The 12,521-nt window shown below is 57.9% G+C and overlaps 1 long non-coding RNA gene across 1 annotated transcript; it reads right to left on the reverse strand.

The window, feature by feature from the left end:
• Positions 1-1,105: 1,105 nt before the first annotated feature.
• On the reverse strand, positions 1,106-2,728 carry LOC142908912 (uncharacterized). The gene is made up of 2 exons (XR_012932031.1): positions 2,633-2,728; positions 1,106-2,329 (listed from the first exon to the last, which is right to left on the reverse strand). It is a non-coding gene; the product is annotated as an uncharacterized LOC142908912 (long non-coding RNA).
• Positions 2,729-12,521: the final 9,793 nt, after the last annotated feature.

The raw sequence follows: 12,521 nt of genomic DNA on the forward strand, positions 1-12,521 counted from the left end.
GCTTGGCATAGGCTATTCCGTTTTCCCATCCCTAAACTTTAAGGTAGTTTAATTAACGATTTAGTGAGATTTTTACTTATTATTTTACCACTCAGCGCGCGACAGCACACATTTGCGCATGCGCAAAACGCTTATATATTCACAGCTCCGTTAAAACATAGATTTATTGTTTACTAATTTGATTACTCTTAATTATTAGGTCAGATGATATAGGTTGAGCAATGTTTTTGTTTTTTTGTTGTGGTTGCACCCGATTCAAGAGCCGAATGGCTCACAAGGCTATACCAAAAAAAAAACTGAAATAAATAAACCACGACAAGGCAAATGTCCATGGGCCCAAAAAGGGACCAACGACAAAACCCAGCAAACGGATCCTGGGACACATTCCCCGGGGCCCCGGGAGGGGGGAACCAGGGGATGACATAACCTTCCAGAATGTTCCAGAAGGAAGGCGTGGCTAGGGCGGAGCAAGCCACGAACCAGTATATAAGCCGGACCTCTCAGAGGTCTGGCTCAGTCATCTGCAAGCTGAAGAACGAAGACCTGGGCTGAAGAGAGGACCCTGGACCCCAAGCTCTGATGTCCTTCTAAAGGCCGGAGCTCAGTGAGGCCAGTGGTCAGAACCCACGGACCGGGACGGTGGGGTCAGATAGCCTCCCCTAGGTCCCAGCCGGAGGATGATAGGGAGCGAGTTGCCCAGTGATAGAGAGCAAGTTGCCTAGTGATAGGGAGCGAGTTGCCCAGTGATAGAGAGCGAGTTGCCCAGTGATAGAGAGCAAGTTGCCTAGTGATAGGGAGCGAGTTGCCCAGTGATAGGGAGCAAGTTGCCCAGTGATAGGGAGCGAATTGCCCAGTGATAGGGCTCATAGAGGCCATACCTCCCCAGGCATCGGGTTAAGGGACAGATACACACACTCAACACCGATAAACCCTTTGTGTTAGGGACCTTGCATAAAAGACGATACATGTGTTGCCTGATCAGAAGTTTTATTCGTCAATTTATAACCACCACAAATGTAACGGGATAATTTATCAACGTGCTGTATTGAAGTGTCATGTTTTTTTGCGTGTCTTACATATTTTTGCATCACTTAGTTTTTTTAAATTAACTTTTAATACACCGCTAGTAGTTTATTTTTATTTTTTTGCAGCAACTTTTGGGTGCAAATGCCACCCATCGGGTAAAAGGGGGTGCATTTCTTTGCCAAATGCGGCAAGTCGATATATAGGCACCGAGATGCTGTCGCTCAAAGTCTAAAAACGCAATCTTGGGGGGGGGAGGGGGGGGGTGACTCAAGGCGCGTGCGTGCGACGATGGATTTGATTGGCTGACACCATTCATCATCACAATGGACCACGTCACAACGGGCCACGTCACAACGGACACGGGCGCGCTTGAGGTCGGGGTGCGGCACGCGCGTGTTGGGAGAGGGCGCGCGTCGCTGGCCCAACAAACAACCAACAAACAACAAACAAACAACAACCGCTGCTCGTTGTCGAGTTGGCGGCGACGTCCGCCACGGCGTTGTGCGCCAGACGAGGTGGCGGCCCTCCTGAGGCCGTGACGAAGGGGACAGACCCAGGTGCCGCGTGCGTGGGTCGACTCACCCAGAGCACCCAGGACGGCCATAGAGAGAGTTACCTTCGCCGACCTCCACATTAAAACCCAGACATCGATATGGGCGTTGGGGGGGGCTAAAGTCTCTTGCAAAAAAGGATACCTGGGGGTAAGAATACAATCAAAAGCCATTTTCTCCCCGCAGTGAGAGCATTTGAACAAAATGCGTGCGTCTGGAAATCGTCACGTGTTGTTATCCTGTCTTTGACGGTTGAGCATCGTCGTCATCGTCATTATTAAAGCATGTTTCTAATATTCCAAATGCAAGTGTGGTTATAAAATCGTTTGGGGGTCATTTTAAAGTTATCACCATTTAACGTGGGCATACAAACAGTAGCTCCCTAGGGTCGCTAAATCTACTGTACACTTTTATGAAATCTGCTAAGAATGCCGATACAACTTTCCCTCTCCCTTCTACGAGAATCGAACACTTGAAGAAACTCTTTGTGAGCGGAGAAGGGGCACCGCCCACACCACCTGCACCGCCCGCACCGCCACTTCTTCATCCGGTAACGACGCCGCTCGTCGTTGGGGCTCTGTAACGATCGTCGGGATGACGACGGTGAGAGACGCACGGCCGTTCGCGGCGGCGTCCTGCATTCTCCCCCCGCTCCCTCCTCCCCGTGCGGCCGCGTTCTCGCGGACACCTCTTCTTGTTCCCTTAATCGTCGTCGTCCTCTTCCTTCACCTCTTCCGTCAGGTGGATGACACCTAGGGGGGGGGGGTAGGGGATTTCAAGAGCAACGGTGAAACTGAGGGTACCACCGGCAACACGAGTACTCATGCCGAGATGTCAACCACAGCGGTGGCCGTGAGCCCGAGATTGTTCCGAGTGGGTGAGCGAGTGAGTGACCGAGTGCCTGAGCAAGCGAGCGAGTGGGTGAGAAAGTCCATGAGCGAGCAGGTTGAGCGATTGGGTGAGCGTGCAAGCGGGTTATCGAGTGGGTGAGTGAGCAAGCGAATGAGCGGGTGAGCGAGCGGATGAGCCAGTGGGTGAGCGAGTGAGTCTCTCACCGCTGAGCTGAGCGGAAACCTTGGCGTTTTAAACAAGCGTAGAATGGCTGCCGCCGCCGGGCGCCGATGCATCCTGGGAAGGGGACGCCTCCTTCGTCGGGGAAACGACTTTGGCTGTCGGGCGGGCGGCAGGAAACAAAACCAGAGAGCGGAGCGACGGGCGTGAGGAACGCGGAGACTCGCTTCGGCTGGGTTGGTCACCCGGAAAATATATCCCCGCTCCGGCACACCGCATCCGATATACCACGGAGTCGAGCGCCACCTACCGCAGTTTACCGGCGACCCGGTGAACAAATGGCGAGGCGCCAAACCCCGTGAGGGGGACCCCTGGAATACCGCGCGCCGGGTTCCGCCGACGCGCGGCCGGGCCACCCGCGGCGGTGGCGCCGTACCGGCCTTGCTGCGCTGGCACGCCTCCGCGGCGAGGGCGCACGACATGCTGACGATGCGCTCCTGCACGTGCACCTCCGCCTTGCCCCGCGTCGCCTCGCGGCTCGCCGGCGATGGCGGCGGCGCCACGTTCTGCACGCTGGCAACGCGGAGGGGGCGGGGAAATGTGACGGCGGGCGGTCGCGGCGGTGCAAAACCGGAAGGCGGCCCCGGTTAATACCGCGACGCACCGTGACGCGTGCGTGACGACGCGAGCGTGACGACGCTGTACCTGGACTTGGCGAGCATCGCCTTGATCCGCTCCGTGTTCTTCTGCCACGCCTCCATTCCCAGGGGGATCGGCGGCTCCTCGGGGTCCTCGTCCACGTGGCGCTCAGGCACCGTCACGTGGCGACGAGGGGGGGGCACCTGCGGGCCGGGGGCATAACCGTGACCGGCTCGTCATCAACATCATCGCTCCCGTTATCATCGGTAAACATCGTCGTCATCGCTCGCTGTCATCGTCACCATTACATGCCGTTGCAAACATCGTAACCACGGTCATGAATACTGACATTGTCATGGCTCTCTTTACCACTGTCATCGTCATGACAATCGTCGTCGCAACTACGGTTATCATTGCTGCCTCTGCCATCATCATATATATAATTAGCATTGCTATAATCAAAATCATTTTCTACATCACAACGCTACCATTGCCTTTATGGCTGTGATCACCAGCACCTAACAACAGACGCAGAACAATGCTCAGATTTGGATCTCTCTCTCCATGACCTCCTGCCCGGGTCCAGCTGTTTTCGCTCCTGACCTCCGACTCCTGATTGGAACCCAGGCCTCGTAAGCCCAAAATCCCAGAACTCTCAGCAGCATTTGAAACATCACCGCCAAGTGCCACATCTCTCACCATCCCAACACCTACCCCCCCCACCTCTCACTCATCAACCGGATATAGCTCTCAATCCAGACCCGGATCTCTACCCACTGATCTCTAACCCTGGATCACCTCTGACCTTGGCTGTGTCTCACCTCTGACCTTGGCTGTCTCTCACCCCTGGCGCTAGTGTGTCTCACTCCTGACCCCGGTTGTGTCTCAACTCTGACCCAGGCTGTGTCCCACCCCTATGACCCTGCCATCTCACCTCCGACTTTCACCCAGGATTTGGCTGTGTCTCACCTCTGACCCTCACCGTCTCTCACCCCGAACCCCCGGCTGCATCTCACCTCTGACCCCGGATCGTAGCTGCCGTCGAGCTCCGTGCATGCGATGCGGAGCCGCGCGATCTCCTGCGCCGGCGTCTCTGGCGCCGGCGCGTCCTGCACAGCGCGCTCCATCTCGGCGATGTCCAGGTCGTCTTGGTGCTGCCTCACCTTCGTGAGCTGCAATGACGCGGCGGCGGTGTTGGATAAGGCAGGCGGACACCACACCACCACGGCCTCGTGGCCCACGGCCTCTTGGCCCAAAACCTCATGGCCCACGGCATCGCCCACCGTCTCGCCACGGTGTCTCCCCCGCGATAAAATGCGCCACATCGGTTGACGCCAGGCCCACCGAGTGGTAATGACGCGGAAATGGCGGCACCTCAACGTAGCAACGGCGCGAAAAGCCACGGCTCGTGGAAAGTGTCTACTGACTGGGATGGCCGTCCTCTCTGTGCAACTTTGTACGTGCCATGGGTTGACTGACTGAGATAGACTGGCAGATGCACCACCTGTGCCCCCCTACTGGTGCCAACAAACAAACCGTCGGGGCAAACGCTGCTAGCGAGTAGCAGCACCTATGAAGGCCGGCACGGCACACGAGGGGGTGGGCTGGCCAGCACCACGGTCGTGCCAACACACACACAGGGCACGTGCCACCTTCAACCCACACATACAGGGCACGTGCCAACGCCAACACACTCACACACCCGCGAGACGTCCACGGACGCGGGCCGTGTGGGCGACCACGCCGCCAGGACGGTCCGGCGGTCGAGCGTCATCGCGTGGCCGCGTCGGCCCGATCCCCCCGGGGTCACCGTCGTCGCTGCGTCCCCCCCGACGCCGCTCCCGGCCGCCGCCGCCGCCGCCTTTTGATTGAGCTTGAGCCGCTCCAGTTGCTCCTCCACGGTCATCTTGCCCCGGGCGGCACCGGGACCGCCCGCCGGGTACAGCGCGTCCATCGCGCTCTTGGGCCGCTCCTAGCAATGACGAAAACGATGGCCACGATGACGATGGCGGCGACGATGGTGACGATGATGATGACGGCGGTGACAAACAACGGGCGACGCTCGCAACAACGAGCAACCGGTCACAACAACGAGTGACGGTCACAACATTTGTGGCCAGGTCGCCTCTGATTGGGTGGGGGATGAGAGGGATGGGGGGGGGGGGTGATCGGGTGGGGGATGGGTGAGTGGGAGGATGGGAGGTTGAGGGGATGGGAGGGTGAGGGGATGGGGCATGGGGGTCCCTCTCACCCGGCTGAGCCGGGCGCCGTCTGCACGGAGGTGCACAAGGTCGGCCTGCAGCAGCAGCCGCTGCTGCTGCTGCTGCTCGTGCGAGCGTCGCTGAGCGATCTGCAGGTGCAGCACCTCCAGGGACGACTCGATGCACGCCTGCGCCGCCATGCACACACGCACGTACCCACACACGTACGCAACCACGTACCCACACACGCACCCACACACGTACCCACACACGCACGCACCCACATACACACGCACGCACGCACCCACGCACCCACGTACCCACGCACACGCACACACACACACGCACACACGCACGCACACACACACGCACAAAGATAAAGATGCCTTCCATCCACCCGGGTAGCCTTTGCAAGCTGTCGGGGCAAGTGCCGTCACGGCGAGTAGCATCGCCACGTCCCCCCACTGCCGATGATTCCACATCGCACAGAGCACTCATTTAAGTCCGAGTCGACCTCGGTGAGGACCAGGACCGGTTCAGATAATTGCCGTCACCGATGCAGGCCTTGAGCGGGAATTGAACTCGGGTAGATGGGGTTTCAGCGCAAGCGTGGCCCTAATCACTGCACCATCGCTCTCCAAAATCAAATAAAAGTGCCTTGACAGACTGTTGGGGCAAGTGCTGTCAGTGAGTAGCAGCAGCAGTGCCTATGAATGAGACAAAGATCCCCCGTATAGCCTTAACAGACTGTTGGGGCAACTGCTGTCAGCGAGTAGCAGCAGCAGTGCGTATGAATGAGACAAAGACCCCCCGTATAGCCTTCACAGACTGATGGGGCAAGTGCTGTCAGCGAGTAGCAGCAGCAGTGCCTATGAATGAGACAGGTCCCCCATATAGCCTTAACAGACTGATGGGGCAAGTGCTGTTAGCGAGTAGCAGCAGCAGTGCTTATGAATGAGACAAAGATCCCCCGTATAGCCTTGACAAGACTGATGGGGCAAGTGCTGTTAGCGAGTAGCAGCAGCAGCTATGAAGGCCAGCACAAGCGGGTGGGTGGTTGGTCAGCATCACGCGCGCTACAAAGACAAACATCCCCTGTGTAGCCTTAACAGACTGTTGGGGAAAGTGCTGTTAGCGAGCACCTATGAAGGCTGGCACAGCACACCACTCCCGGCCGCCTTTGTCTCCCCAGTGGCGATGTTTAATACACACCGTACCAGGTACTCATTTGAGGCCGAGTCGACCTAGGGGAGGCCCAGTACCCGGTTCAGATAATCGTCACCAGTGTTGGCCGTGAGTGGGAATCGTGAACTCACCTCCTCACTATCGTGACCTCACCACCTCACCATCGTGACCTCCTCACCATCGTGACCTCACCTCACCATCGTGAACTCACCTCCTCACCATCGTGAACTCACCTCCTCACCATCGTGACCTCACCTCCTCACCATCGTGAACTTACCTCCTCACCATCGTGAACTCACCTCCTCACCATCGTGAACTCACCTCCTCACCATCGTGAACTCACCTCACCATCGTGAACTCACCTCCTCACCATCGTGAACTTACCTTCTCGTTGCGCAGATGCCTCAGCCTGGTCTCCTGCTCGTGAAGTGTTTTGTTGAGGTCACACAGCCGCGTCAGCTTCATCTGTCGCAGCCACAACAGACAAAGATCACCCCCTGCCCAGTGGAGGCCTTGAAGAGACCGCTGGGGCAAGTGCGTCTCGCGGCCACAGGCACACACACAGACACACAGACACAACCAGACCCACAGAGACACACAGAAACACAAAGACAAAGATCCCCCATATAGCCTTAACAGACTGTAGGGGCAAGTGCTGTTAGCGAGCACCTATGAAGGCTGGAACGGTACACGAGGGGGTGGGTGGCCAGCACCACGCCCGACCGCCTTTGTCTCCCTAGTGGCAATGTTTGCACATCACACCAGGTACTCACTTGAGGCTGAGTCGGCCTAGGGAAGGCCCGGGACCGGTTCAGATAATCGTCACTGGTGTTGGCCGTGAGCGGGAATCGAACCCAGGTCGCCAGGTTCATAGGGCAGCGCGCTAACCGCTACACTATCGCTCCCCACACACAAAGACAAAGATGTGTGTGGGGAGCGATAGTGTAGCGGTTAGCGCTATCGCAGACCCACACAGATACACACAGATCCACACAGAAAGATGCAGACAGACACACGCAGACACACAACAACAACCGCCATTCACCACTAATTGGCGGTGACGTCACCACGACACTTGTGCCAGGCCATGTGCACCTTGAGGCCACGTGAAGTGTCGAACGCCCGCTGGCAGGAGGTCACGGGGCAGACCCAAGTGCCATGGGTCGACTTACTGAGATGACTGAGATGACTGGCTGATGCACCACCTGTGCCCCCTATTAGCCAAACTGTTATGCTTTAGCCACCCGGCGCTCCGCTCGTTGTTGTGAGCGTCGCTCCTCCGCCCTCCGTTGTTGTTGGAGGGCGACTGCCTCCAACTGCCCAGTAGCGTCCTTCACGAGCCTCCTCCACAGAGGCCGATCTTGACACCGCTGGTACCAGTAATCGGCAAGTCCACTCAGCTCCACGTCCTCCTGTACCACATCACTCCATGTCTTCTCTAGCCCGTGCCGCGCCCGTTTAGCCCCCTCGATCCGGCCAAACAAAAGCTGTTTAGGCAAGCGGAGGCTGGGCATGCGGGCTACATGACCCAGCCAACGCAGCCTTGCCTGCTGGAGGAGCTCACCAATGGGACCTTGTCCAGATCTTTCAAGGATTTGTGAGCTCCTCACACAATCCAGCCTGGTTAAACCCAGGATGGATCGTAGGCAGGCAAACCAGCGAAAATGTGCCATTAGGGGGGTCCACGTTTCGCAAGCATAGAGAAGGGAAGGAATGACTGTGGCCGAGAAGACCTGAAGCTTAGTGTGGAGCGACAGACCAGGTAGCTTCCACACAGCGTTACGCAACCGATGAAAAGATATTGCCGCTCGAAAGATTCGGAGTAAGACCTCTGCTGTTAAACTGGAGCCGGTCATAAGCACACAGCCCAGGTATGGGAAACTCTCCACTCTCTCCACAACTGCCCCATCACCGATTGGGAGTTGTGGGGGTGGAGTGTCCGATGGTACAAAATACCCAGGAAGTTTTGGTTGGGCTGATGGTAAGGCCCCACCTCTTATAGTGGCACACTCCAGATTCAGCAGCAGCGTCTCCAACTCCTCCTCTGAATGAGCAGCTATTACCAAATAATCGGCATACATAACGTGGTTGAGCAATAGGGAGCCATCCCTTGACCGCACCCGGGCATCGATCAGCCTCCCATTATATCTGTACCAAATGGAAATTCCCCCGGTACAGCTATTGAAGGCTTCACGAACTACGTGGTCAAAATAGATGTTAAATAATAAGGGAGCCAGAGGACATCCATGTCGCACCCCAAGGTGTACAGAGAATGGCTCTGACTCCCGGCCACGTAGTTTTACCCGCGCCCGCTCAACATCATGAAGGTCCTTAATGATCGTGAGCAGAGGGTCAGGGACTCCAAAAGCACGAAGAACAACCCAGAGCCCAGGTCTACTGATGGTATCATAGGCCTTGACCAGGTCAATAAAGCAGAGATGTAGGTCTTGTTGGAATTCCCTACACCTCTGATGTAACAGACGGACAGAAAATATGGCATCTGTGCAGGACCGCCCTTTCCTGAAACCGCACTGGGGCTCTGCAAGCCTCTCCTCAGCGTGCCTGGCAAGGCCATGTTGAATAATTCTTGCCAGGACCTTTCCTGGCACACTGAGGAGTGAGATGCCCCTGTAGTTGTTACAATCTGTGTGGTCCCCCTTCTCAAAGAGGGGGACCGCCAGGGCATCCTTCCAATCCTGCGGAACCCGTCCAGTGGTCCAGACTGTTGTTATGATGTCATATAGGGCAGTCTGTGCACAAACGCCACCCTCCCTCAGCATTTCGCTTGGGAGATCATCTCTGCCCGCTGTCTTTCCTAGTCTCAGACTCCGGATCGCCTTCAGTACTTCCTCAACAGATGGCACCTCAGCCAGCCACTCACAGGGGGTGACTTCTTCCAATATTTGAGGCACCGCAGCCTCAGCAGGGTCATCCCCACTTCGTGCCACGATGTTTTCCTGGCTGAGGGATTTCCCATCCCCCAGGGGATTGGTGGGGGAGGTTTCATTTGTCGCCGAATATTTTTCCGCGCTTGCCGATAACACCACGATTTCGGCAGCATGCAGCCTCAACGAGGGCGCTGGGGCGAGCGCCGCTAGCGAGCAGCTGCAGCGGCGCCTGCGAAGGCCGGCACTGTGGCGCACGAGCCGGGTGGGTGGGTGGCCAGCACTACCACCGCCACCATGCCCGGCCGCCATTGTCTCTCCCCCTACCCCTCCAGTGAAATTATTTTCCAATCCAGCCAGACCCGGCGGGGGGCGGCGGCGCGATCGAGCTTCCGCGACCCCGCCGTTCGTGACCCTCTCGTGACGTGGGGCGGGGGGGGGGTAACTAAACGACGGGGTAAAAGGATAACGCGACCTCAGCAACGCGACGTCAGGCATGCGATGGGCCCCCGAGTGGCGTAGCGGCGCAGGTGGCGTGGACCCCCCTCCACCAACCTCTTCTCTTCCTCCCTTCGTCAGCCTGGCACCTGGGCCTCACCAACGGTACGACTGCACCGCCTGCAGCACTCGCGACGTTTGCTCCCGCTGTCTGACCACGTGGGGCTCCCCCCCCCCTCTCTATCCCGCGGTCGGCCCGCCCCGCACACGCCACCGACAACTACGCCGCTGGGCTACTGGGGAGCTACCGGGCAGGGGGAACGGGGGGGGGGGGGCAGGGGGGGGGGTTGGTGTTACGGCACTTGAAGAGGTACGTGACGAGGTCCGTGAGGAGGCACGGGACGAGGGGGCACCGTGCGGGTAATGAGATGACGATGGGGCTGGGGGGCGATGGATGGGGGGCTGGGGGGGGTACTGGCTGCAACCGTGGAGACGGTGGGGGCCATGCAGGTGAGAGATGATGATGGTGGTGGTGGTGAGGATGATGATGGTGGTGGTGGTGAGGATGATGGTCGTGGTGAGGATGGTGGTGAGGATGATGCTGGTGGTGGTGAGGATGATATTGGTGGTGGTGGTGGTGAGGATGATGGTGGTGGTGAGGATGGTGGTGAGGATGATGCTGGTGGTGGTGGTGAGGATGATGCTGGTGGTGGTGAGGATGATGGTGGTGGTGAGGATGGTGGTGAGGTTGATGCTGGTGGTGGTGAGGATGGTGGTGGTGGTGGTGAGGATGCTGGTGAGGATGCTGGTGAGGATGATGCCATACTGCCTCACCTGGCTCTCAATCAAGCGCAGGTTCCTTTGCAGGTGCAGTGGCGGTGCCAACGACTGCGAAGGCAGCGGGGCACGGGGGAGTCGTGGGTGGCACAGCAAAGACACGGGATGGCGAGCGCGGTGAGCGTGGCCAGGGAGTGTGGTGAGAGTGGTGGGTGGTGGTGTGTGGGAGGATGGCAGGGTGGTGTGTGTGTGTGTGTGTTTTGGGTAGTGTGTGTGTGTGAAATATGATGTAAGGGGTAGAGCATGTGTTGTGAGTGGGGCATGTATTATGTGTGGGTAGCGTGTGTCTTGAGTATATAGTGCTAAGCATGTGTCTAGAGTACAGAGAATCGGGCACGTGTCTATAATATATAAAGTACTAAGCGTGTGTCTAGAGTACAGAGAATCGGGCACGTGTCTATAATATATAAAGTATTAAGCATGTGTCTTAGAGTACAGAGAATTGGGCACGTGTCTATAATATATAAAGTATTAAGCATGTGTCTTAGAGTACAGAGAATTGGGCACGTGTCTATAATATATAAAGTATTAAGCATGTGTCTAGAGTACAGAGAATTGGGCACGTGTCTATAATATATAAAGTATTAAGCATGTGTCTTAGAGTACAGAGAATCGAGCACGTGTCTATAATATATAAAGTACTAAGCATGTGTCTAGCGCAGAGGCAGTGAATCGATCTTGCATCTTGTGTGCGTGTCGAGCACGTGGCTAGCGTGCCGCTACCGTGTCAGCCGTCCTCGTTCCGATGTGGCACCCCATCCCCACGCCCCCCGTGACCTCCGATCCCCCAAGACCCCCGTGTGACCCTGTGACCCCATCGTGTGACCTGGAGACCCGCCTGTGACCCTCCGTGACTCCCCATGACTCCCAGTGTGACCCCTGTGTGACCCCCCGGTGGCCCCGTGACCTCCCGCGTGACCTCGTGACCCCTCCCCCCCCCCCCCCCCGTGCGGTCCCTCGCTTCGGCCAGCACCGCCTGGTTTCTCTGCAGCTGGATGAGCAGCAGGGTCAGCTCCTCAGGTTGTGCCTAACCACCGCCATCACCGTCGTCGCTGCCATCATCATCGTCGTCGCGTCAGCATCATCAACACCACCATCGCCGCACAAACGGAGCAACATCGGCCGCCACCCCGTTACCATTGCACCGGCGTTGTCCACCCCGATAGCGGGATTGCCGTGGACGCACCGACCAGACGGCCACCGGGTGGCGCAGCAGTCGGGCGGGGCGAGAGCGGTTTGACTCGCCGTCGGAAGGAAAGGTCAAGAGGTCAAGAGGTCAATGTCCGTTGAACTTCTTTTGCAAAGGGTGGGGGGGCATGGGGGTGAGTGGGGAGGGTGAGGGTGGGGGTGAGCGGCGAGGGTGAGCGTGGGGGTGAGCGTGGGGGTGAGCGGGGAGGGTGAGTGGGGAGGGTGAGCATGGGGGTGAGCGGCGAGGGTGAGCGGCGAGGGTGAGCGCGGGAGTGAGCGTGGGGGTGAGCGGGGAGGGTGAGTGGGGAGGGTGAGCGTGGGGGTGAGCGGCGAGGGTGAGCGTGGGGTTGAGCGGCGTGTGTTTCACCGTGCGGCCCTGCAGGCTGGGTGGGGTGGACTGCGGGGTGGACTGCGGGGTGGACGTGTGCACCATGGACGGTGTGGGCCTCCTATCCAGCGTCTGCGTACACTGCGAGACCGTAGGGAAAGACAGCCAGACAGTCAGACAGCCCGATAGACAGACAGCCCGATAGACAGACAGCCTGACAGACAGCCAGACA

Source organism: Petromyzon marinus, unplaced genomic scaffold (assembly GCF_048934315.1).
Source record: "Petromyzon marinus isolate PM22_M1 ecotype Great Lakes invasive population unplaced genomic scaffold, UKy_Petmar_22M1.pri1.0 PM_G_Scaffold_11, whole genome shotgun sequence".
NCBI classification, from domain to species: Eukaryota; Metazoa; Chordata; class Hyperoartia; order Petromyzontiformes; family Petromyzontidae; genus Petromyzon; species Petromyzon marinus.